We start from the raw sequence: 26,935 nt of genomic DNA on the forward strand, positions 1-26,935 counted from the left end.
CAGTAACATACACATATTGATATTGCGCAATTTCAATATATTAAATGAAGCACATAATATAAAATGAACAAATAAAACTAAACCATACAATAGCGAATCAGTTATAAACTATCTAACTTTTTATCGAGGGATTCGCCCTTCAAGGCCACCTATCCAAACTAATCCGTCCCCAATCCGAACGGAGAAACGCTATTTGCTTTGTCGGCTGTTTGCAAACCGAGGTTCGAAACCGTTAATACGGCAAAAGTTTCGTCTCAGTCCCCAAAAAGGTAAATTAATAAGCGGAGCGGTTTGGAGCTGACTTGCCCCATTTTAGTCGTCTAACTTTCAGGTAGACTAACCGATGGAATAGTTGCTTAATGGTTCCTCTATCTCCCGCAGCTTTGTCCCCTGCCACCGCCGGGACCCCCTCGGACTTCTTAGGCCAATTCAACCAGCATTAAACTAAATCTTTATTGTTCAATAAGAACGCAGTAGGATTAGCTTTCTCAACATTCGTTATTATGCGATATTTGAGCTTTCGTTAATTAATGGGACAAATATGCCTGTTTTAATGAATATATTAAACCAAATTAATTGATAAAAATTATATTACATATAACCCGTCCAATAAGGAACAGCCAATACACTAATAATACCAACACATATGAATATAGTGCTGGTTGCAGTTTGTAAAAATATATAATTCGTTTTAAACTAGGAGCGAATTTTTACTTCCCATTGTATCCTACTTAAAAAGATCAATGAACATGTAGCCGAATTAGTCTGTCAAGTTCGATTTGGATTGATACTGGATTGAAAACATTACTGATAACAATTAGAGATCCTAAACCGAATGTAATTAGTTCGTTCTTTGAACATGAATGGGATAATTATAGCAGCTATACTTTATAGATTAGGACATTTAGAGGATTTTTATTGAATTTTTTTAACATATTGCAGCTACAATTCATAATAATGAATTATCAATGATATCCATCATTAATATATACACTGTGAAAATCACCCAAAAACAATGAAGTAGTACTATACACAAACATTTAAACTGTTGCTAAAATGGCCTAAACTGTTGGTCTGAGAAGTATCATTACAAAACTTATGAATATGTATAGTCTATTCAAAACTGTAGTGACGCACGTCATCAATACGTGCATGTCGAAAGTTGTAAATTCGTTTTACACTCAAACAATATTTTCCTTCTTATTTTATTCTATTTAAAAAGTGATAGAACGCTATTTGACAAGTTCGAACATATAAAAGGAAGAGCCAGCTAAAGTTGTCCGTTTGTCAAACGTCTGCTAAATTCTTCAAAATAATATAATTACGGGTTATAAACCGGCAAACGTGGTTTTAACGCATACAGTTCTTCATGCTGGAAACAGGAATGGTTTTATTCCTGGTGCAGAATTAGCCTTTTCGTCTGTCTAGTCCGAGGGTAACTATCATGGAGAAATGAACCATAACTTCTTTTTGCAGTGGTTTGAATATCAGCTTTTAAGGAAATTGGAAGAAACATCAGTTATTGATATATAAAACGCACCATATTATAGTACACTGGTGGAGAAGATCCCAATAACTGCATCAAAAAAGACTGCAATTAAGGAATGGTTTAAAGTACATAAAATATGTTTCGAAGAAACCATGTTACAGCATGGACTATTTCAAATTGTTAGTCGGTAAAAATAAATGAAATATTTAATTGTATTTTGTGTAATTTACTTTTTTTAAAACTAAGCCTGAGAAAAGATACATGGTCATACAAAGATTAGATTGCTGAATGTTATAGCCACACAATATTACGTTTTCCTCTACATCACTGCATATTTAATAAAATTAAGTTGATATCTGGCATTATAAAGAATTATTTCAATAGACATTTAGGTCGAGGATGGTATTCAAACAAGAACTGTCTGGATTTATGGAAAGATACATAGTCGAATATCTTCGGTTTGGATGAGCTCGATCAGATACATTGGAGAAAAAATTGACAAATGGTAGAAGTTTTTAATAGACTAGAAATAAACAGTTTAGTTATTTGCTTGATTAGTGTTTTTGAAAATGACACTGATTGAATAAAACTTAATGAGTGTTGGTTTATGATTCAATGATGACAACTAACAAGATAGGGTGATGAAAGAGGAAACAACTACAGTTTAGTATAAAATTAATATACTTTAACTGTAGGAAATTGTATTATAGAGTGTGAAAGCTTTATGAGCATGTGTGTTATTGTTTAGAATATATATGTACATTTGGTTAAAATCTATGAGGAGAGAAATAATACTAACTGATTTGCAGATATGACAAATGCATTAAGGATAATGCAGAGATTAAATGTGGTTTTATAATAAAAGATGTGTACAGATAGTACGAGATATAGAGACAGATAGAGAGAAATATAGTAATATTGAAATTACTTTACAAGGAAACATTGCTTCGAAGAAAATAACAACTAAACCTAAAAGGTAAATATGCTCTCTAATGAAAGTATAATATATTACTCACAAATGCAATTGCTAATTAGGTGGATTAGAACTTCAGGGCATACCACTACATAAAAACGCGCTTACAAATCTACCTATACTATTGTGAAAAATAGTTAAACGTAAATATAATTAAACAGCTCTAACTTATAAATTATTGTGGCTGTATAATTAATTACACATTTAAAGTTTTCGATAATATATGTATTGGATGTACTATAATGTTAAAATAAATTATAATACGTAACTTTTTGGTTTCATAATTTTATTTAGATCAAAATTTTGTTATGTCAAGGTACAAAGTCAAAATATACTCAAACTCAGAGTTGTTGCAACAACATTGCTCCGTTTCGACAGGTTATGTGGGTAAATTGCTATTTTGAATTGACTATAGCTCTTTGAGAGATGTAGATCACCCCTGATCTATTAAGAACTTAAGTTAAAAATTTAAGAGGCATACATTTTAAATGGCATAGAGCTAATCCATGCAGAAGTCTAATTGAATTTCCAGGAATTGCTTCTAAAGAATACAATATCAAAAGCATATAGTAAAATCAAGAAAGCTTCATTATCAATTTTGTATACCTAGACGAAACATGGATATCCCATTAGAGGAAAGTATAGATAACAAAAGTTGATGGAAAATGGTAACTAAAAGATCAGGTTTTATTATTCAAAATATTTTTAAATAATTAATTGTATATATATCGTACTTCATGTTAAATGGTCTGAATGGAATGGTTGTATTCCTAGATTTACTATTCTTCTCCAAAAGCTATTACCATGGGGAAATGAATGAGAACAGTTCTTGTACTGGTTTTAAAAAGTGAAGCAACCAGGAGTATCATATTGTTATCCACAATGCACCATACCATAGCATACTGGGGAAAAGTACCCCAACAATTAAACTGATGAAGCATGTAATTAAGGAATGGCCGTAATTAAGGAAAACATAAATTAAGTTTAAATGATATATTGTTGAAATGAGTATTATTTCAAATTCATATTTTTAGGAATAGGCCTGAAAAAGACTACACTGTAGATCAGATGATTTAGAACATCTTTTCATATACTGTTAGGAAACAAAGGTAAGTATACAATTATTATAGGAGAATTTTAGAAAATCGTATTGTAAAATATGTAAGATTTGTATGCATATATATGTATGTAATACATATATATGCATTTGGTTAGAAAATACGAGGAGGTGATGAATACTAACATTTTGCAGGTAATACAACAAATGCATTAGGGAGGATACAGTAATTGAATCGGAAAATATACAGGAAAATGAATTACAAGTTGCATTAACTGTTTTATTTGACGGCCTGTTAGAGAGTAATTGATTTACTGATTTCTGTTCGATAATTCCATTAAAACTTTATATATTTTATAAAACTTATATATTCCTTTATACTATTGCTATATTGAAGAGAGTAGATAATATAGAAATTATTTATGAAAAATCGTTTCAGTTTTAGTAAGGATTGGCTTGACTGTAATATGACCAAATTATTCCGTGCACCCTCTGTTGTTTGTCGCTCGTTTCATGAATAATTTATGGATAATTTCTTTAAGTGCATCGATTGTTTAAACATCATTAGAGTTGACATCGGTCCTTAACATATCCGAAAAAAACTATTCTAACGACGTCAAACAACAGCTGCGTGATGTCAAATGAACGCCTCCAAAACGATTAATAACACGGTTATCGGATTTTCGCCGTAAATTATTGACCGTTTCACAGCTGGTATGCCCCGTTAAATTCACCTTTTGAAAGTAGAGTAAGTGTAATTACTAAATTGACCGGATAATCAATATAAAAGAATTGATTAATAGATTTTTGTATAATCAAAGTTCTAATGATTGTATATATATGACCCTCAATTGTCCATATATACATATTTCTTGGCTTCTAAAATTGGAAGCAAAAATAAGTTGATTTCAGTGTTCTACTAAGACATACTACATGGCATCGCTCAAAACAAATGATATGGGAAAATGGAAATTCTAAGCCATCACTTTCATCAGGTTTATTACATTGATAATGTCTTATAATATATGAAAGCGCACTCTGAAATCTCCAGATTTCATATAAGAAAATATAAAAATATAAAATATTCAAAAAGCCCGGAAGCCTTTAATTCGATTCTAGTATAATTCTTTGTTAATTTTTTTAACAACAAATTGTTCAATATGGAAATCCAGTCCTAAATTATTACAAATAAAAGAAAACAATTTTTCTTAAATTACTCTAAATTTTCGAATCAAATTATATTAAATTCCATCAAATTTGTTACGCTAATATTAATTTGGGCACCGACACTATGATCTAATTATACACTAACAACACATTACAGCAGCTGAAAAGCTTTAGTATTCTAAACCAAAAACATTGATATAGCAAAGAGTTATTTCTTCATGACTCTGTGCAAGTTCTTTAATAAGAAGTTTGAAATAGCCTGTTGTCAATTTCCATATCTCTATCAAAATCACTATTTCTGAAGTACCACGGACTATTATGTTATTATCATAATATTACGGATTATGTTCCATACGTATGTCCTCGTTATATACATATGACCATTGACAGCACTCCACCATGCTTTGTCTTGAAACTGATTAATTATGTTTAAATTAATTTTCTTAATACAACCCCATATATGAACGCTATATGTCTAAATGGGCTTAAGAATGTGATCATACAAATGTGTATGTTGACAGAGCAGAAATTCGCGCGATTTATTTTATTTGCAAAATTGGTATAGACAGGTTTCACCAATCATTCTCTATTGCTTGATCCATTTGTTAATTTTGTTCACTGACGTTTGCAATTAAGTTACTGCTTCCTCATGTATTTTACCTACCATCACTAAGTCACTAAAATATAAAGAAAAATGCTTTCCTGCTACCACCTATTAACTGTATGTTTGATAGTTGATTGTTTATATAATGAGTATTAATATAGTAAATTTAAATTATATGATAAATGAAAGTTAATTATAAATAACGAAAATTAATAATAAAAAATTTTAATTATATTAGAAGTTAATATTGCTAATAACAGTAGTATAAATGTAATTATTTACAATTGAAATAAATAGTAGTTGTCAATAACAGAAAAGTTAAGTCTTAAAATGTCTGTATTAGTTCGATTAGTTTGAAAATAAACACATATATTTTTGACATGGGTATAACATAACTTTAATTTGCCACAAGGAGATATAACTGGTTTTAACATTTTAGTAAACTACGGTATGATTATGTATAACAAGTTTAAACCAAACCAAAGCCTACATATTAGAAATGTGTTGTTAAATAATTTTCGCAGATAAATTTCTCTTCCTAAAAATCTGAAAGAATCATCTCGTTATATACTTTTCAAGTTTTGGCTGTGATAGAATAAGGCCACGAAGAGCCGAATGAGTTATTGGCCTAAAATATCGGCCAGCTCGGTAATACATCTATTGCCCGAGAGACGAGGAGTGGCAAAATATCTCGAGTAGAGCTCGGATATAAAATCATCACAAACCAGGAGGCATTGATTATTCTTAATATATATATATATATATATATATATATATATATATATATATATATATATATATATACATATACATATATATATATATATATATATATATATATATATATATATATATACATATACATACATATATATATATATATATATATATATATATATATATATATAATTCAAGGAGATATAATTGGTTTTAACATTTTAGTAAACTATGGTATGATTATGTATAACAACTTTAAACCATACCAAAGCCTACATATTAGAAATGTTCAATTTTGATCCGTTTTCTGAAAAATAAAAAATTTGTTGTAATAAGATATATAAAATTAAGTTAACAGTACATAGATATATTTTTTTAAATTCCGTCTTGTGACTTCTTTATGAGTTACGTACGTATTTACAACTGACTTGATGGAATAAAAATGACTTGTTTGATGTAATGGTGGATCTTCATTCTTTTTTTTAGGAAGAACATAAATATTAAATTAAAAAATATGTATAATATTTCATTAATTTCAGACTAAACATGATGCATGCACTACTGAATTATAGTATTATCAGATTACTATAGTTTACATAGTGATAAATATTTACTCAATAAATGTGTTAAATACTCTCAATCGTTTGATTTCATCGAAGTTTAATCGTGGAAGGCCAAGGCGTTTAGAAGGTAAAAATAATGATGTCAGATCGTGAAACACTGACGTTACCAAATAGAATCTAAAAGACTATAATGGAGTTCCACTTATGAGCCATGGAAGGAGTTCTCTAATATAAGTAGGGGAACACACATATATATATACATATATTCACTTGAAATTAACAAGCATTAGATCAGTTAGGACAATTGTAACGATTATAAATGTTGTTAAATAATTTTCGCAAATAAATTTCTCTTCCTACAAATCTGAAAGAATCATCTCGTTATATACTTTCCAACTATCAATACAAATGGAATGATACTGTTGCAAGTTGAAATAGAGAGTTAATCAACTAACTAACTGACTTCAATGAAGTCACCATAAACTTCAATGAAGAGGCGATTAATTTCGATACAATGGCAGCATTGTTGGAATATAAGCTAGTTTCTCTTATACTAATACATTTATCGAAAGGCAGACATGTGTGGCAAAAAAGAAGATAATCGAAATCAAATTAAGCCTACCAAATCCAATAAAACGTAGTATTACGGTTTACGACAACACTCCTGACCCACTTGATCACCCCCCCCCTCATCACGATATAAACCTGGATTTCGTATTTAGAAATATAATTTGCTCTTCCATTTCCATAAATTAATAAGCGAATGGCCCCGAAATAATTCGATTTATTTTGGTTAATTCACTTGACGGCAGCGGCGGAGCCGGGGGCGTTTAAAAATGGGGATGGGCTTCAAATCAACCCAACGGTCTTAATGACTTAATATCTGGTACGATCTTGTTTGAAATTGGTACATAATAATCTCTTGGTTGACTCATTAGAATTTATAGAAATAGTATACTTTGTAAATTCGAAATCTGTTTAATTCTCGAACACTAGTACCTGTTTTTTTAATAATACTTAGTTACAAGTCGATTGCTCACTATTCTACAATTTGTTCTTACAACAACTTATAATCTAAGCGTATCGGTCCTTATTTAGTCTCTATAGTTGTCATGTTGGTGTATTAAAAAATACAGCTATTTATTGTTTCTTAAATACTATTTTTTTAATTAATACTTTACTAGACTACACAAGATCAAATGGTTTGATTATTTTATGAATATGTTCTGTTATAGATCTATTCATTCATATAGTTGCTTCAGTAGGAGAGTAAAGGCCCTTCTCATGTCTCTTGCCAACAGGTGATCATTCAACAAGTGAACATCCTCATAACTATATTCGGTAAGCTTAGCGTTATCTTTTAGAGTCTCCTTTTTGCCATGTATCTGGACCAAACCTACTTCTTAACGTTGTCTCAGAACCACAGTCCTCGGCATTAAGTCTACCAATTGGCGAGTGACTAACTATCAGAGTGATTGATTATTCGAGAAGACATTCAACATTACTCAAACTGGTTACTAACGCAACTAGGATCATTTTCATTTCTAGATTTTGCACTCTTGCTTTTTGGACAATCACAAACATACATTTACAACCATATCCCGTAAAGGTTTTAGAAATTATTTGGACAATAACAGCTTGCATGTATAGGTAATTAATTTTCTTCCAGTTAACATTCCTTCCAATTATATAAACATTTCAACTTTAATTCTTCTTAACGAACTTTTGCATCAAGATACATCTCAAGATACTTTGCGTTGTTTGCGTATTTGCAATTTGGTTGTAGGTAACTACTTGGGTATTTATTTTCGTTAGTTTTTATTAGAATTGATCGAGTGGAATTGCTAAAGCTTAACAGTATTATTATTATGTTACTACTGATTGTTTGAAAATTAAAAATCTGATAATTAATATAGAACGAATAAATTTGATTCTTAAAAATAGTCCGTTTTCCTTCAAGAGCAACACCATACATCTAGACTCCCACCCGTATTGAGTGTCTCCTCTGACCTATTCTATTATTTTATTGTATCCTTCATTATGCCTCATGTATGTATCTTGAGATAAAATAAATGTAAAATTGCTTTTTATATGTTTTTTTTCTTACTTTCGCAGTTATAATTGTTTTCAAAAACGCCATATCAAATTCCATAAGGCTTATTTTATTCTTAATTTAATGCGAGTTGATGAATAATATTTTAGTCAATCTCTGATATGTATAATTAAAGAAACTTAACGGTGTTCCAACTCGAGAACCACATAGTTAACCATCAGACTGAGATCATAAATCCAAACCACAAATGGACATTAGACAACCCACAATTGTAACTTATTAATAGTTACTGCGAATACCAAGCGAATTCCAAATGGCTAGCATCTGGATAGAATGGACGAGTCTAAAGGGGACACTTGAATACGCGGCACAAAATTAACTTCACCTTTAAACTTATAATTCAAGATGATAGATCCATGAAAATTAGACAAGTAACATTTTGTTTTTGTTTTAAATGTTTTATGATGGAAAAGTATGAAAAAATTAGAAAATTTAAAAATTATTTGGTACCCTATCAGAGCATCAACTGCCGGCTTCAGTTGTAAATCTAAACCATCTTGGAATCCATTCAAACGCACAAAGGAATCATCAAGTTCGTCGAGCTGAAGGAATTTACTAACATATACATGTATAATCCTTCCAATAAAACAACTAATGCACATCATAGAGAAAATCGAATATAATCCCAAATTATGTGTGTAAAAGCGTAAAATTCGTTTTAATCTCTGAGTGAATTTTTCCTTTTCATTTTACTAATTAGAAGCATTTCTCTAGAAAAAAGATTTTTTTGGCCTGGAACCGGGAAGGGGAATCCTGTTACGGATACCTCGCCGAAGAAGGTCTAGACAATTTGAAGTTAGAGCACGACGGGGAAATATCGGCTGTAATAGAATAAGGCCACGAAGAGCCGAATGAGTTATTGGCCTAAAATATCGGTCAGCTCGGTAATACATCTATTGTCCGAGAGACGAAGAGTGGAGAAATATCTCGAGTAGAGCTTGGATATAAAATCGTGAACTTGGGGGACGTCTGTTTCTCTATGAAATTGTTTGTTCCTGACAAACCAGGAGGCATTGATTATTCTCCTGAGAATTTTGTTTTGAAAGACTTGAAGACGTTCCACTTGGCTAGGTGAGACCAATTTTATTGTACAGGAGAGATTTTATTGAGAGAGGAAGCCTGCTGGCCTGGTTGATAAGCGGAAACAGCAAATTAACAATACCTTGACCTTTATGGAGGGAACTTTGAATGTGGGAATTCAACCTTAACTTGCGATCGAAGACAAGACCGAGATAGGTGGCTTCTTCTGACCATGGGATTTCAGCGTTTTCGATTTTAAGACGCGAAATTCTCGGTGCAAAACACTTCTTATGGAAGAAGATGACCTGGGTTTTGAGTAGGTTAACCTGCAACCTCCGGAAATGTAACCACTGGACCGTCTCATCGAGTTGCCTGCTACGAATGTGCGGTGCTACTCTTGAAGAATCAAAGTAAGCAGTGTCCTCTGTGTAAAAAGCTGCCTCAACCTGTGGCCTCCTAGGGATATCTGAAAGAAAAATATTAAATAGAGCGGGTGCCAGGGGGGAGCCTTGTGGAACCCCTGCGTTGATGGCTTTCCGGCTAGAGAGAACATCTTTAATCTTCACCTGGAACGATTGTCCTGACAGAAATGATTTGATAAGTGCTGTTAGGTCATCAGATAGACCTAATCGGATGCATTTCGCCACTAAGCCTTCATGCCAAACCTTGTCAAAGGCTTTGGTGATATTGTTTGTAAGAAGCTCTTTCAGCAAGCTTGGAAATGGAACTTAGTAGGCTTAGATAAAAAGAGACAGGATGCTGCCTTATGTGTCGGAACATGTAACCGAATCAATCTATAAAATTTGATTTGCGTTGATGGTGGTCGACACTGTTGTCATATGTTTGCAAGTTAATTTAAAACATTAGTGATAATAAATAAAGGCGAAAATTGTTTTGCTACATTTTTAACTACTGTTTAATATTACTGATTGGTTACTCTGATTGAAAATGCCAAATCTTATCACCTATCTTGCCAGTAAGATATCCTAGAGAGGTACTATTAAATATTAAGTTGTTGCAGTTTTATTGAAAATATTATTAATGTGTCGAAGCTGCACTTAAGGTTAATATAAGCTGTGATAGTGTAGTGGGTGAATACAAATAGCAACACGATACAAAGCGGGTGACGAATGAAGATCACCTTGCGTTATTCGAGATCTAATTTGTGAAATATGTAAAAACAATGAGCAGTTTTTTTTCCAAATAAACATAATTAACACAATTATTTTAGAGAAAACTGTTAATCTTGAAAGTATCGATATGCAGCTCTTTGAGGGATATAAGGCATCCCAAGTATTCGACGGATTAAAAATTAACAACTTGGTAATGAACACCAACTTGGACTGGAACTGGAACAGTGGTTCTGCTAGTGAAAATGAGAGAGACTGAATGAAACGCTTTTGTTGTGAGCTTATGACCCAATAATACCAATTAACAACAAAGGATGATAAAAGCGTAAACAACTAAAAATGAGTATATAATTAATATAGTATAACTGTAGAAAGTCCTATTCTAGAAGGTGAAAGGTTTGTGTGCATAGATATGTATATAATTGTTCACAGTCATACATAAGCATTAGGTTAGAATGTTTGAGGAGAAGATAGATACTAACTGTTTTACGGATATGGCAAATGCATTGAAGAGAAATCAGTTAATTCAATAGTAGAAAAAACTTGAACAAACAAGGAACGAATGTAACAAAAACGAAACATAAAAAGTTAATTTTTCTCTCTAATGAAAGTACAATATATTATATGGATACACAACTAGCCATCCAGGGGATATCACAACATACGAGCCTAAAAGAACTTTACCTCATGCTATAATATCCCAAATTAATTATATTTTACAATATTATCTTTGCTTCATTGTTTTATTTGCATTAGTTGTTACATGAGAGTCAAAATAAATCAATAACTTTATGCCAAAACATTATGATGACGTACGTTGGCTGTTTAATTGGAAATCCTATATAGAAGAATTATATATACATAAAGACTACCGGACCCAACAAAATTTATCCTATTCGAACATTGGCTTTTTTTCTTCATTTATTTCAGAAATAAAACAAATATCATATTATGTTCACAATAATGTCCAATTAATGATTTTGTTGTGATATACTCTTGTAATCGAAAAACTATGTCTAAACGGAGAAAATTCTGGAATCCTATCAGCCCTTACACATTCCAGTTGTAAATCTAAGCCATTCTCGAATCCTCATAAGTAGACACACACAAAGTTCAGTGACGGGCAAAAGAATCATATATACAAAGACAAGAAACTGAATTAATTAAAATAAGTTATTCAATACTTAACTTTCTTTATAAAATTTAAAAGAGTATTTTTAATGAAATCCTGGTAGACAGTTTTATCTATAAATCCGTACATTCCGAATATCGAGCGGCCTTTCTTATACTAAAATACCTACCAAATAACCTATTTGATTTAATTAAGTTTTTTATGTGGCTGTTTTCTTTAGACTTTAGTCGTTTTTCTGGTACCTCTAAAAATATGATATTTTATCAATAAAAGTTTATGCCTTTTTGTTCATTTAACGAAAGACATTTTTTTGTTATGCGTCCTTACCTCCAACCATCTAAAAGTATTTGAACTTTTAATTAAATATATTATAAATTCATCAATATGTACGCTCCTTTTTAATAATATTAAGGGACAGTGTAATAAAAATGATATTTCAAGAAGTTACGAGTCCTTTCAGCTTCATTTTCCTCTTTTCTTGACTGTTTTCAAATAAAGATAATAACACTTCCAGTTCTTTAGCAATCTCTGCTCAAGGCAACAGGGAAGAGGTATAATTATTAAGTTTCTGCCTCGATGTACCTTCAACTCCGTCAGTTAGCCGAAACTGAGATGAGAATCCATTAACTCCGCTAATAGTTTAGCAAATTAGATAATACTAGTTTTTTTTTTCAAAACCATCCAATGATGTAATAAATTTGTTCCAAATTTAACACTTTTACCTTGTAAGCTTCTTCCCTGCTGAATTAACACCTGGTATTCTTGAAGAAACCGTCTTAGATAGAACAGAGCGGGCCACCATAGTTATATATTTATATCCTATATAGAGCAACTTATATAACTAAATATTGGAAATATATCGATATCAGTTGATTCAATATATTAACTGTATAGGTCAATAAATAAAAATAGATAAATCACTTCACCAAAATATATTTTCTATCGCATCAGAAAATAAAGAAGCAGCATTCACCGGGCTAGCCCATTCCCAACAAATTTTGCCTATACAGGAGATGAAGTATTATGAGATGAGCTATTATAGAGTCATTTTTCGAGAAAGAAGCCATGCCTTAGACCAATGTGCATATGAGAGCGGCCCGATAAGTAATTAGCCTCACCGCATGATGGCGCCACTTTACTTTACGCGGAATTTACTAATCGTTTATTCTCTCAGACGGCTACTGTCGAAATTTCTGTCGAATCGGACTCGTAGTTTCGTTTTGCCCGCTTGTGTGAGCGAGTGCGTCCGCAGATTTCAGAAAAAAGTAAAAAGAGCAATATCGACCAGTGATTGGATTCCTGTTTTTGCAAGAGAAATCACGCAGCGATATTAAAGAGCTCTTGGGTGCTGTGTACGGTTACGCTCCTGCTTCGATAACTACTGTCAAAAATTTGCTTTGCTCGCACGTCGGTTTTTAATGACCCACACCCAGGTTCACCGAAAACGGCTACCATAGAGCGTAACATAACAAATATCCACGACCTCCTGTTAGCAGACCGCCGATTGAAGGTGCGCGAGATATCTGAAACAGTACGCATCTCAAAAGACCGCGTGGCTGCAGTGACCGATACCCTGTATACAATTTTGGGCATGAGAAAGCTGTCGGCGCGATGATTGACGATCTACTGGTACATACCAGAGCCCAAGGAACAGTCAAATTGGTGGATATCACCCGGCGAACGAGCTCCGAAGAAAGTGAGTACTGTCCTATCGGCCGGAGAGGTGATGGCCGCTGTTTTTTGTGATTCGTAAGTTATCTACATCTACATCGACTACCTATGGAAGGATAAAATGGTAACATGGCTGTACTATGCCAAATTATTGGGCCTATTCAACGCCAACTTGCAGGATAAATGGCCTCATGTAGAAAAAAGAATTTTTCCGCTATGACAACGCACCGACTCACTCCTCCGCGCCTCTTAAATATAGCCCCGTGCGACTTCTTTTTGTTTCCGAACTTGAAAAAGTAGAATCACCCTCGTAAGCGATACAACAAATCTTAAGAAGGCATTGATTTTGTCAACAACCGTGAATTAGTGATAAATTCTAATTTGACTAAACCTAGTATTTAGATTTAAGTCACAACAATGTACCGTTAGACACAGTACTAGTGCACATTGTCCGTACTTGTTCACTTTTTGCAGTTTCTGAGGTGGCGGCATTTCGAGGCTGACGATTAGACGATAGAATCCAATGAGTTGAATGTAGCTATTTTTGTTTTGGCGATGAAACTGGTAAGATTTTAGGTATCTGGATTCCTTATTCATTTAAAGTTTTTATTTATGTTTTTTACTTCCTTGTGTTTTATCCGGTTCATCGTTATATCACCGGAGTTTATTAATTCATTTTACACTTTATAAGTAGAGTTGGAAGAAAAGATACAAGTCTAATGATTTGGACATACTGTTTATATTTCTTTTATTCGCTTATTTTATTTATAGAGTTAAGTATTATATTGTTATTTGTTCTTATATCGTTCAGATTTTAGTTATAAACGGTCAGCAATAATGGATAAGTCATTTAGTTCTAAATATTGTTAAACCACTTCAAATACCTTTAGGAAAATCTTATCCAGGTGAGTATCTATTCCATTATTTATTTTAATTTTGCAAGTTGGATTTAATTATATAATATGCAAAAGTAAAAGTTCAGAGATATTATTCAGCATGCTTTGTAGGAGCGTGATTAAAGAAAAATAATATTAGACTCCACTGAAGGATTTAAAATATGGGAAAATAATATTTAAAGAAAACAATGCGACTAGTATGTATTGCTCAGTGTACACGCTCCTCAGTTATGTAGTCGAACATTTAAGCCTCGTAGGTACGGTATTTCAGTACGGTGCCGATCTCAAACAATACAAAATAATAATATAATTTTGTGACATATACACAAAATTGAATTACGAACAAAACAAATCTAATTTGTTGCTCGTACCAACTTCAAACTGATCAGTCGATAGTTGTTAAAATAATATGCTAATAGATAAATAGGTTTAGGTTGGTATTAAGCTAAATCGTGTGTATATTAGAATATAAAATACGTGTAGTAGATAGGTTAAATAAGGTTTTTGTTTATTTTTATTTAGTTATTGCAACCTTTATTATGTACATAGAATCAGTTTTGTTTATAGTGGGAATGTTAGCTGTCCGATGCCAGATGATCTCCGGCTCCAGTCGACAAGAAGAATATGTTGCTACTATGACAGCAAGTGATCAAAATAGAGAAGTTGCAAAAACACAAATGTATTCCATTTTCTGATTTGCGGATACGTGAAAACTTGTGTTAGAAAATATTTCTCCTAGTGAACTATCTGCTTATTATAAATCATTCACCAGCCTAGGAACCAGCCCTATTTTCCAAGTGACATGTAAATCACATGAGTACATCCATAAATATAAATATAAACACAAAATTAATTACACAACTTAAATAACAATCACATATTTCAAGGAACATTTCATTATCGAATTTTGCATGTATATAATGATAAGCTTTTTGGTCTTATTTATGTGGTTATTCGACCTGTCATTATATTTTGTTATGATTATATATACACGGTTTCGAGGTACTTTTTAATATATTTTCCTGTATGATGTCTGTGTAACTGCATGTGTGAGATTTTTGTAAATAATGTTAATATATTTAAATTTTTTCAGTATATGTTTATAATAAGACAGGCCTTATTATTTCAAAATGTCCCTAATTATGTACTTGGTAAACACAATTACAACTCGCGGTAAAATATTACGTTCATTCATATATATTACACTTTTAAACGGTCATATTAAATATGAGATATATCATAAAAATTAATGACAACACATATTACAACGACACTTTTGCTATTCTTTAAACCAGAATTTTATGCGACAGAATTTCTTCACCACGGAGCGAAGTACAAGAAAACTGAGCAAAATTCTCAACACCAGTTACACAAATGTATGCGCTTGCAAACAACTTGCCTGAAGAATACTTGCTCTACAGACTTTATTAGTTTAAATAAGGGAAAATGTGCATGACTCAGTCGAAAATTGCCTCCTGTTTGTTATATCCTTCTTCGTGCATAGCGAGCATTGTCAGCGAGCTTCTTATGGAATACGGAGCCTTACTGTCCCAAATTATCACTTCCAAGTTTCCTCTCATATTCCCGCATTGAATGAAATGTAAAGAAATGTCATCTACAATAGTACGATGCGCTCAGGTCGCCCTCTATATAAAATACCGGAAACCTATAACAAAATATGTATCGATTCTCATCGAACTTATTTGGAGAAAATTGTTATTAAAGTGTCTGTATACCAAAATTAACAAGAAATTTGTTGATTATCTACCGACTAAATTCATATAGTTGAGAGATTAAATATATATATATATATATATATATGTATATATATATATATATATATATATATATATATATATATATATATATATATATCAGTCAATCAGCAAATCAATTAATTTTATATCACACAAATCGAAAAGTAAACAATTTATATCAAACAAATTCAAATTTGTATAGTAATCATAACCGTTGATTTAGCTGGATCTTTCGAGTATATTTGAAATTATTTTGCGGCGGTATATCCCATCGACACAATTTATATATAAACCCGTGCGACCAATAATAAATAACCCAACGAGAAGTCGTTTTTGTGTACCGTGGCACCTGGGAGAGGAGGAGGATGAATCGGCGGAGAATATTTACCGAAAAAGCTATTTGAATTAATTAAGTTTATCGGGGAGGTAGAAAGCCGCAGAGAGATTGAAACGATGTCCGAGTCTCCGGAGGTCCGATAGGGCCGGCGGACCCCTTGAATTAAAAGGGACCACGGATCCAGATCTAGAAACGCTATTTGCTCTTTCAGGTCGAGAGCGGGAGCCGGGACCATTAATGTGCGATAGTTTTCGTTGAGCCTCGAAAAGATAAATTAATAAATGGAGGTCCGGAAATGACCTGATTCGTTTTGGTCGACTAACTTGCTGGATTGTCGACTAATGCTCTAATCTACGACTCTTGTACCTCTAAATCAGTTTGTTTTTGGTGATATTGGGGTCACGAAGTCAAGGCAAGTTCAAATTCGGACGACTAAAATTGCTTTATAAACACGGCGCATCGTAATCCTTTACCGGCGCTTTTACCGGTGGGAATATGTTTTAATGGAATGATCTCTATATATACAAAAATAAATAGCAGTCCTTTTTTTTCATCAGGCCGTTTTAGCTAATTTTGGTTTTGACATATTTGAGAGAATCCAGAAAAGACTTATGTGATTAGAAAATGTGGAATGATTCCAAAGAAAATGTTAAAAACAATTTTGTTCTCCCATAAAAGTGTTACTGTCATTGTCACAAAGGATCAACATTTGTGTTGCTTATGTCAATTCTATGCGTGCGTAATAGAAATATTGAATAATGGTTAAAACTACCGGCCACTATCATCAAACAGCGAAAAATTGGCGCATGAAAACTTTCTTTACTCTTATTATTTCCAATGCCAAGGAGAGGACAACCTGACCTAGGCCGTCAAAGTCAACCAAATGTTCGACGAGCTACCTCAACGGCGACAATGTGAAAAATAAAATTTTAGTGCGAATGCCTAGCGTCCCTGAGTAAACTCTTGTATCGCAGTACGGTTTCAAATTAACGTCACCAGATTTATTCTCGTTTTCTCGTATTGAATAAAATGTTATTTGTTGTGAATATTTGGTGCCTATATATCTAATTTATAACAAGAAGTTTGTAGATTATAAATAGAATAAATTCAATATAACAGGTGTCCGGCATAACAGTTCCCGACCTGATACATAGATGGCGCTACTAGAATTAAAACCTAAGATGCGTGTATAAACTTGACAGTTGTCGGATCACTAGTTTGTGAATTATAGCATTTAGAGTGAAGCAACTTTTGTTATTGTGAAAAAAAAATAGATAAAAAGGAATTTCGCGTGTTGATAAAATATTGCTTTTTGAAGGGAAAAATACAGTTGAAGCAAAAACTTGGTTTGATGCTTCATTTCCGGACACTGCCCCAGAAAAATTAACCATCAAAGATTGATATGCTAACTTTAGACGTGGTGAAATGAGCACCGAAAACGGTGAACACAGTGGGCGCCCAAAAGAGTTTGTTACCGACGAAAATATTTAAAAAATCCACAAAATGATTTTGAATCACCGTAAATTGAAATTGAATAAAATAGCAGCCACTCTAAAGATATCAACTGAACGTGTACATCATATCATTCACGAATATTTGGTTATGAGAAAGCTCTCTGCAAAGTGGGTACAAATCAACGACGAGTTGATGATTCAGAGCAGTATTTGAAGATGATCAAGCGAAATGAACCCGAGTTTTTGCGTCGGTGTGTAACAATAGATGAAACATGGCTCGATCATTTCACTCCGAAGTCGAATCGACAGTCATCCGAGTAGACTGCACACGATAAACCCGCTCCAAAGCGTAGGAAAACGCAACAGTTGGCTAGCAAGGTTATAGCATCTGTATTTTGGGATTCGCATGGAAAAATTTTCACTGACTACTTTGAAAAAGGAAAGACCAACCACAGCGACTATTATATAGCGTTATTGGACTGTTTGAAGGACAAAATCGACGAAAACCGGCCGCATTTGAAATAAAAGAAAGTGCTGCTTCGCCAAGACAATGAACCGTGTCACAAGTCAGTGGAAACAATGGCAAAAATCCATGAATTGGTCTTCAAATTGATTCCTCATCCATTGTATTCTCCAGATCTGGCCCCCAGCGACTATTTCCTGTTCTAAGAGCTCAAAATAATGATCGCTCAGAAGAAATTTTCGTCGAATGAAGAGGTGGTCGCCAAAACTGAGGCCTATTCTGAAGCAAAGGATAAAGTACTACAAAAATGGTGTCGAAAAGTTAGAGGGTCTATAATAGGCTATAATCAGTGTATCATCCTTGGACGGAATTATGTTGAATAAAAAAACTAATTTTGCCAAAAAAATTTGTTTTACTATGGTAGGCCGGGGAATTTTCAAACGACTTGTTAATTGAAGGATTAAAAAAAATACATTCCCTTTCATAATATCTCATAATTAATTCAGAACAAATTATTTATAGCTGGTTTGATATTATATTCAATGGTCTCGAAAGCGAATCAATTAATTTTGTACAACACGAATCGAAAAGTAAACACTTTACATCAAATAAAGTCAAATTTGCGTAATAATCATAACCGTTGATTTAGTTGGATCTTGCCAGTACATTATATTAATTCGGCAAATATTTAGGACAAAAATAGAAAAAAAAACAAAATTAAGGAGAAGACCACCTAACTTAGGTCATGGAAGTAAATCAAATGTGCGACGTGCTACCTCACGTTCCAACTGCACTGCTAACCAGTCAGAGATATGAAAATAGTCGTAGTAGTATGTCACAATTGTATTCGAGAGTGACTGGAAATGAAGTGGACAGGTGCACGTGCACTCTTAGAGTGCAACGAGTTCGTACCTATTAAAAACAACATAATGAGTACACGACAGAGAAGCGAATGAATAAGCGAGCGATACAAAGAAATTGACTGTAATTCAGCATTCCACTATAATGCTGAAATACATTATCATGCCAACAAATCAGTTACAATTGGTGAGATCACAATCGTTTGTCAGTATTGTCGGACAGATACAGTAATGAATCTACTGGACTATTTTATACCAGTTGAAAAAATACCATTGCCTCAATTGGTACCACCAGATTTACTCCTGGGATGGGAAATGATTTTAACCACTTCTTGGTCAACCATTAAAAATATAATAGTTGCTTCCAAATGACATCATTTCACACACTCAAAATGTTTGAAATAGCATTGATTCAGATACCATATCACAGCCATAGTATTGTAATACTATGGCTGTAATACTCGATAGTCGACAAGGTGGATATCGTAATTGTCATAAAAAATTGCAAGATAGATGTAGGCGACACGAAGTTCACCGGATTACCGATTAATTTAGGTTTTAATGATTTTCAAATTGCTTATCTTTCAACTCTTATATTAATTCGGCAAATATTTAGGACAAAAATAGAAAAAAAAACAAAATTAAGGAGAAGAATAATGTAACAGCTCTTTAATGTAACAGCCAACAGAACATTCTAGGGATAATGTGTCTGTTGTTTGCTCAGTCAAAAGCTATTACGTTTTAAAAATTGATGCACTAGACATTTTATAATACTTGTAAGAATTTCAATGTCAAAGGTGAATTTCACTCCAGTAGATCAATCGTTGAATAACTCGAAAGAGATGGTCTACCATCTCATGAGACCCTAACGGATCCAAGCACTGGCCATAAAGTAATGATCATAAGACTATTTATAAAAAGAAGTTCTAGAGTTCGATACCATACAGTTCAATTCAAATTCAACAGTGAAACATTTTATTTAATAGACTAAGTTTCATTTTGTGAATCGTTGCTAAAGTTCAAAAAGGTTCTAAAGGTCATTGAACAATTTTTGAAACGAATGATTACCAATAATAAAATTTTGGATCTTATAGGATATAACTTTTGCAGAGCCGATACTGACGCCAAGAAAGGTGATATTAAAGGTTTATGAAAATTAGAAAGGAACTGTGGGCTAGTCCAATATAGCAAAACCATTAATTAGCCTCTCTATTGCCAAAGAGTCATACAAATGCAGCACGATATAAAAGAAATTACGAAATTGGTGAATTAGAATGGTAATGCTAGACCACATATTTAGAGGCTCCGAAATAGAGATTGGAGGGTGAATTTTGCCTAGATGGCTTCAAAATATGTTTTCAAAAATCACTTGATTCAGTTTTTTTTTGGATCCGCTATGCTACAGTAAAGAGTTTTAACCAGACATCTTACAAACACCATGGTGACGAAATTATTATTTTACCACAAAGAAAAGTATCAAAAGGTACTCGATCAAAACGACACATATAACATTGTATAATATTTGATATTTACATTAATAAATTTGCTTTGATAACCATAAGAAACTGGAATTACTTTTTATCAACCCTTTATAAATATCTTATAGATGGTGTGAAAATGATGAGTACGTAGTTCAACTATAAAAAATATGAATCAACAATCTATGTTGTTCCTGTCTATATAGTGTTAAAGGTATTTGTCTCGCCAATGTGCCATATTAGTGTATAACATACAGGTAGTCATGAGTCCACCACATTGGGTTACAGTGAGGTGGTATTCATTCACAAATTAGCTTTTACAGGATAAAATTCCTTTTTATTTAAAAAAATTATCTACATATCTAAATATATAAAAAATAAATAAAAAAGAAATATTTATCCTAAACGTTGAAGAAAAGCTGAAACCTTTGTCTGGACCAATAATAAAATATGTTGTTTGTTTGTTATGCCTGGAGTGATAAGTGCTTTTAACTAGATGTCATAGGAAAAAACCTGATTACATGAAAAAAATTATTACAGTTTATTTTATAATTTAATTTTCTAATAAAAGGATATGTTTCGCATCGTGATCTCCGTTTTTGATATTAGACGATTAGTCTAGTTTAGATGCTAAAATGAGGGCCAAATTAAGAGTCTCATCGACAAAATATTTGGTTTAATCCCCACCAGTTTTCATTGATATATTGTATTTACCGTCATTGACGCTTACATATGATCTTATTCTTGACGAAGACAATTCTTGACGTTGTTGTGTCTTACTTGTTCATACATAGTAGAGAAAGATACTTCTAACATTCAAGTCCTATTTATAATTGGACTTACAGATGGTAAAAAATTAATTAATTTTTCTCAGATGAAAAAGTATTTTTATGAAGTCCCTAAGAAGTTAACATGCATAGAAATATCGTAATAACAAAATAACATAAAAGTTTACCATTTGAATAAATTTTGATGAATGCTTGCAACAAGAAAAGTTGCTGTTTAAAGAGAAAATGTATAAAATAAACTATATTCCTTCTATATACTAAAAGATATATTTTTGTGAAAAACTTCTAAACAACTATTTATTACATTTTGACTGAAACTCTCGGTGAAGAGCTTCCAAGCGCACAAAACGTTATATGTTTACTTTTAAATCACCCGATCCTGTGGCAAGTGGAAAGTTTCATTCAACAAATAAACTCGTGAAACATACCTGTACTTTTACACGAGGTTGATGATGCAGAACTAAAACACACTGTCCCGCAGAGGACCACGGCCAAACTTCAGACCACCGGTAATCTAGAAAAACGAGTAATGGAACTTCAGAAATAATTTTACAAACTACAAACTATAAACTAATGATTTTTCTAAAAATAGTATAAATTTGTTTTTATATTCTGATACATTTGGATTTATATAATAGATATATATTAATACATTTTCTAATAAATTGTAGAAACTGTCAATTAATTGTGAGTTTCAGCTTTTTAGATTTAACATTTTAGTGCAAATAAATTTATTTATAATTATTTTAATGTTTGGCTAAGCTTTATGCACCTCTCTTTTATATTAAATATTCTACCTGCTTTCAACCAACTGTAGGAATAACTGCCTTTAAAGGCTCAAAACCAGTGCTTGCTCGTAAAATTTTATGCAATTGGCATTTTGTTTCCTAGTAATAAAGAACCATTTTTCTTGGCTTCTATAATACTATAACCTGATCGACATATAATATTTTTAAACCCAACTTATTTTTACGATTTTATTATAATAATATTGAATTCTATCTGATAGTGGAGCTTAATATAAACCTTTTTAAATAATAGATACTATAAGAGGTAAATAAACTATCCGCGGGAATTATAGCTACCTGTTGCTCATATTCGACTATACATACTAGTCAGGGGAAAAGCAATTTCGGTTTCTTTCATAGCTTTAAAAATGCATACATACATATTTCAAACACAAATTATAATAATTATACTATATGAACCCTTAAAGATTGTCAGGTTGTTTATAACAGAGCAACATAATTTCCAATACAATACTTAATTTGCATAGATGGGACACATAGGACAAATAGAAGAAATATTATATAAATGTAATTTTGTAAATATTGTGAAGCATTAATAAATATTAAAGTATTTAACAGTTAATGCAATAACATATGTAACTATATGACATTATTTCATTTATTTAATTTATAGACTTATGTTATTAAAAGTCAATAATTCCTTTAATGATTGTAATATTTTTATTTAATATAAATTTTTTAATTAAAATTGATTGATTTATATATTTCATTTAAATATATATATATATATATATATATATATATATATATATATATATATATATATATATATATATATATATATATATAATAATTCATGCATTATTCCTTATTTATGTTATAACATATATACTTTAAAGATAATATACACTTATATTTGATACACTTATTTACGATTTTATTTAATATTCAGTAAGTCATACTTTAATTAATGTTATATATCAAATATATTTCTGATCTTATGTATAATATTGCCAAAACAAGTTTTAGTAGCAACATTTTAATCTATTATATGAGCATTAATTAACTTAATAATTTATTCTTTCTCTGTTGATTGCGAGAGTAAAGTAATTTTATACTACATCTAAAATCAATAAAGTTAATCATTAATCTATAATAATCTCAGCATCTAATGACAACAGTCGATTGTAAGATTCTACTAACTAATGAACGTGTTTTAGTTATCTACATAATGATAAAATATTGATAAATTATAAATAAAAAATAGGTAATAGATAAACATAGAAAGAAACGCTGGTTTAAACTATGAACTCCTGTACTAATGAGGGATGAGGAGAGTAATTAACAATCCCAAAATTATTGTATTTACCCAGTAAAACAGAATTTTTGGATTTATACAAAATATATTTATTTTCATATTTGAGTGAAGATCAACATCACCTTCAACACTAGAGCAAATAACACCAATATTCAGTGACGAGTTCTATTAACATGTTGAAAAAGAAAAATCATTTTGATATGCGACGAAAAAAATGTCGTTAATGTGGAAATATATTGGTTTCTAAGAGAATGGTTTTAGGAGATGATATAAATATATTTTTGCGATATTATCAATAGATATATCAATAATTATTCAACAATCTTAGAATACAAACGTCGTTGTTTTCTGCGAAAACTTCGATAATCTCTGGATTTTTATATGATATATATATATATATATATATATATATATATATATATATATATATATATTAATACACTGAAGTTCTTATTGTTCTCGTGACTATTTACTATTTTATTTAATATTCAGTAACTCATACTTTAATTAATGTTATATATCAAATATATTTCTGATCTTATGTTGAGAATAATGCCAAAACAAATTTTAGTAGCAACATTTTAATCTATAATATGAGCATTAATTAACTTAATAATTTTGGTCGAATTTCGACCAATGGGCGATCACTAATTAGTACTAAAGACTATTTTCGGGTATATATTATCAATAATTAATAATCAAATTTCTGGAACTATTTAAACATCATAGTGGAAAAATCGAATCTAATCTTTCCAGTTTTCAAACATTCCGAGACTAAAACAATACACTCTTGACATGGGTACAACATAAATTGGATTATCCACAACGAGATATCGTCGGTTTTAGCCTAGAAAACCCCATTACATTATCCCAAATCAGAAAACAACACGAAAAAACTAGGTTAAAACGCGCGAAGTGCTTGTTTGTTGTTCGTTTTTTTTTGTGCGTTTATCTGGACAAAAAAAAACTCAAAGAAAAAACGAGACCTGAACAAGTGATTGAAAAGTTATTGACGACCTTCCATACCGGCGGGAGAAGAGGAGGACCGGATGAAAAATACATATCCATTAATTCGTCGATGGATTCGTGGATCGACAGAGGAGTGGGATGATTTTTTTTGTAGTTTTTTTTCGCATTCAGTTTAAAGGCACCGATTTTTATATGTAATGACTGTAAATGACGATGATTTTTCAGCTTCAAGGTTAATTGTTTACAACCGAAATCGATTTGATTGGGTAGAAAATGAAATAAAAAAAATTAATGGAAGCCATTTATGAAATGAAATGGAGCTAAAAATAAGAGATTTTAATTTTTTTTTAATACAACATATACCTATATATGTATTTTCATTAATTTAACGTTACATATTTAAAATGTATTCGTTGTATTTTACCACTTTCATTACTAAATATATAACATTTTGGGAAAATTTCAGTTTGTTTCATAATGGCTTTAAAGACCATGAAGTATGAACTTTAGGTAATTTTCTAAGTCAACTAAAAAAGTAATAATTTTACTATCCAATCCTTACTGGATTTTTATTATGCTAGAGGTTTATAGAATATATAAAAGAATGTTACGGGCTGGTGAAGTGGGAGGCCTCAAAAGAAATGGTGGGCGCGCCAAAACTATAACATTCCTAGTTATCTGAATGCTAATCAAAAAATTTTGAATCTAGAAAAATGCTACTAGCGTACAAAACAGAACAATCTTTTTCTCGAAAATCTATGATTGTTTGAATAACGAGATATTATTTACTGTTCTTTACATTTCCGATTTCTTTTTAAATTATAAATCAAATTTTAGGTATTAATTTTTTCTGTTATATATTAAACTGAAGCTACTGTTTAACGTGTGTTCCAAATCTTGGTCATCGACATTAAGCCTATCAACTGGAGAGTGACCAACTTGGAGATCAACCCAGAAGACATTCGGTCTTACTCAGCCTGGTTACTGGCGTGACCGGGATCTTTTCCCTGTCGAATTTTGCACTCTTGCCTAAGGACAATCACAAACATAAATTTACGACCATGCGGCAACATGATTCCAACCTACGACTATCGCAACAGTAGGAAGACCGTCCTATCGTCTGTACCACTGCGCCAACCAAGCCGAGAGCTTCAAGTTTTACTTCGTATGAAGTATCTGTAGAGAAGATTCACACTAGGGGTGGCCGACCCACCGACAAAAATATCGATATTTTAAGAGATATAGAAAATTAATAAATTCTATAAATATAGAATATTTATAGAAATATCGATATATCGTTTTCGACATTTTTTAAAAATTTCAATATATCGATATATCGGAGAAAAAGATATTGATATATTTTTTGCAACAAGTATAAAAAATTTCGATATTTTTAAGATAAAGTAAACATTTTGAAATATTAGTCTTAAAAAATATATATTTATCTAAATATTTTAAAGAGTACTGATCTTTTGATGAATTTTAAAATTAAGTAAAAAAATTTATATTGATACTTTTTCGACGTCCCTAGTTCACAACTACTTTTAAGTAAATGGACTCGGTGGAACTTGAGATATTGTGTCAACCGTCTACAAAAAAAGTAGTTTCGAAAAGAGCTCATTTAAAATTTAGTTTTTACATGCCGCGCTACTTTTCAAAAAAAATTTTAAGCACTGATTCCTAAAGTGTTAAACTTTGAAAACGTCAAAATCGATTTTTAAAATATCTAGACTACTCCATAGAATAATCACATCTTTCTAGTAATACTTATTTTATGGTCAGACTTTAGAGCTTTTAGAAGGTGAAGCCTGTAGACCTTTTTAAAATTAAAGGCCGCGTTATTCGTTTAATATATTATAATTTATTGCGCTCTCACACCAAAAGGAAATTTTCATCATATTTTATTTTTTTATTTACGAAAAAACTCTCGTTCATCGAAAGTTGTTTAGTGTTAATTGTGATGAATGTTTCTGTAAATGATAGTGCGGGACTTGGTTTTCTCCTTCTTAATTCAAAGATGTCGATTTTATAGACGAACCTAAATACTCACACTCATATATAAAACTAATTTTATACTACATCTAATATCAATAAAATCAATCATTAATCTATAATAATCTCAGCATCTAATGACAACAGTCGATTGTAAGATTCTACTAACTAATAAACGTGTTTTAGTTATCCTCATAATGATAAAATATTGATAACTTATAAATAAAAAATAGGTAAT

General features: G+C 31.5%; 1 long non-coding RNA gene across 1 annotated transcript in view; it reads right to left on the reverse strand.

Moving 5' to 3' along the window:
• Positions 1-26,935, reverse strand: part of LOC143194775 (uncharacterized) — a 427,558-nt gene that overhangs the window by 258,438 nt on the left and 142,185 nt on the right. Inside the window, exon 3 of the long non-coding RNA XR_013005379.1 lies at positions 22,098-22,183. This is a non-coding gene — a long non-coding RNA (uncharacterized LOC143194775). The remainder of the gene's footprint in view (positions 1-22,097; positions 22,184-26,935) is intronic.

Source organism: Rhynchophorus ferrugineus, unplaced genomic scaffold, assembly GCF_030347505.1.
Source record: "Rhynchophorus ferrugineus isolate W39M unplaced genomic scaffold, kcgeb_rfMv2 rfM4, whole genome shotgun sequence".
Taxonomy (NCBI): domain Eukaryota; kingdom Metazoa; phylum Arthropoda; class Insecta; order Coleoptera; family Curculionidae; genus Rhynchophorus; species Rhynchophorus ferrugineus.